At 36.8% G+C, this 2,127-nt stretch overlaps 1 protein-coding gene across 3 annotated transcripts in view; it reads left to right on the top strand.

Annotated features, from left to right (window-relative positions):
- The window catches only part of DCAF5 (DDB1 and CUL4 associated factor 5), a 106,134-nt gene that overhangs the window by 9,007 nt on the left and 95,000 nt on the right, over positions 1–2,127 (top strand). The gene's annotated exons all lie outside the window — the stretch shown is intronic.

Below are 2,127 nucleotides of genomic sequence, written 5' to 3'. Positions count from 1 at the left end.
TTTTAAAAATAAATTCTCTCCTAATGATGACTTGAGCCCTGCCACTCAATGGGAGAATCAGCAGAACCTGTAGGATCTTATTTGGAATTGACATTCTTTATTGTAATTTTGTTCCTGTTTATTTTTAAATTTTCTTTTTGTTTCACTGGAAAGGAAAGATGATGCTCAATTTTAAACATTCAAAGTGTACAAGTTGCTTTGTTACAATAAAACTAAATGTGTACACACACACACACACACACACACACAAGATTTCCTAAAGAGAGCAGTAGTCCTCAGTTACGTATTCTGGCCACCACATTGAAAGGAAATGTCAGCCCAGGTACAAGCATGTGCTTACTCACTGATTATTGATGGATTTGGTTGTAAAGTACAGTTGGAGTCATTTAGATCAGGGAAACTTTATTGACTAGTAAAACTTGTCACACAAATACCTACTGCTCTCTGAATTCCAAGTTAAGAAGTAGGTACATTTATTTTCTCATGCATTGATCAAGGCAAAGAGAGTATAAGTTTATAAGAGCACTTCCATTGCTAATAAACGTGGCACTTAATTTTGATCTCTGTTTTCTTTTTATGGTCTTAAGAAAGAAGAAACTAATTGCTTTTCTTATTTTAATCTGAATTTAGATACTCAAGGGTGAAATGAAAGTCTTTTAAAGTTAAAGGAAATAAAATCCTAATTCAGATGAAGATTACCTAGGTTAAGAAGGAATCAGTTCTGTTTTCAATTTTTGTTGCCTCACATTATTTAAAAAATATTCTTACATCTAAAATAACTGAATATTAATTAGTTTGAATTAACCCTTACATTATTGTGGGAATATGAAATTCTATTTCTTTTCTACTCAATTCTCTGTCCTTTAAATTTTTTGATTTTCTTATGTTGCTATAGTATGGGAAAGTAAATTTTTTTTTTTATTTTCAGTTATAAAAATTAGGTTACCATTTGCCAAAGTTTGGGTATGTTAGATGAATTTAGGTAATCTTTGAATATTTAAAGTTTGGTAATTTATCTTTAGACACATTAGAAAAATTAACTAAAACCATAAAATACTTTTAACAGTTTTATTACTTAAAGTGAGGTTAAATTTTTAAGTAAATTAAGGCCAGGTGCAGTAGCTCACACCTGTAATCCCAGCACTTTGGGAGGCAGAGGCAGGAGGATCACTTGAGCCCAGGACTTTGAGATCAGCCTGGTCAACATAGCGAGACCCTATCTCTACCAAAAATTTTAAAACTAACTGGGTATGGGGGCATGCGCCTTTAGTCCCAGCTATGCTGGAGGCTGAGGTAGGAGGATTGCTTGAGCCCGGAAGGTCAAGGCTGCAGTGAGCTATCATTATGCAAGTCAATTTAAAGAGAAACAATAAAGGTGTTATGTGGATATGGCAAAAATGAAAAGATGATCAAGATTGAAGCTTGTGAAATACTGCATTAGGTAACCCTTTTATATCTTCTCTTTTCTGCATGGAATCAGAGAAATGGAAGGGTTTTCATTTTACGGGAAAGGGAGCTGAGATCTAGACAAGGTGACTTGCCCAGAGCTGTCTGCATTGTCTTTGGCTCTCAGGACTCTAAGTAGGACTCATTGCTCCCAGGCAGGTGCTGTTTCTCTCTTTTCCCTCTGTAGGCAGGTCACATTTTCTGGATCTGTCCTAAAGAATTGAAAGCTGAATGTTAGCAATTTCTGGAGCACATGTACAACTCTGGTTGCTTCTCTTAAATGATAAATTATATCTCTGTGTTTTGCTGTAAATAAGGGTAACTTGTTTTACTTATGTTTATTTACTCATTAAAATATTTATTGAGTACCCATTTTGTGCCCCTGTAATCTTTTTTTTGTTTTTTGTTTTTGTTTGTTTGTTTGTTTTGAGACGGAGTCCCGCTCTGTTACCCAGGCTGGATGAAGTGCAGTGGCGCGGCGAGATCTCGGCTCACTGCAAGCTCCACGTCCCGGATTCACGCCATTCTTCTGCCTCAGCCTCCCGAGTAGCTGGGACTACAGGCACCCGCCACCACGCCTGGCTAATTTTTTGTATTTTTAGTAGAGACAGAGTTTCACCGTGTTAGCCAGAATGGTCTCAGTCTCCTGACGTTGTGATCCACCTGCCTCGGCCTCCTAAA

The sequence above is a fragment of the Mandrillus leucophaeus genome, unplaced genomic scaffold, assembly GCF_000951045.1.
Source record: "Mandrillus leucophaeus isolate KB7577 unplaced genomic scaffold, Mleu.le_1.0 Scaffold641, whole genome shotgun sequence".
In the NCBI taxonomy this organism is placed as follows: Eukaryota; Metazoa; Chordata; class Mammalia; order Primates; family Cercopithecidae; genus Mandrillus; species Mandrillus leucophaeus.
Note: the sequence above shows the minus strand (reverse complement) of the source record. Positions and strands in the feature narration are given on the sequence as shown.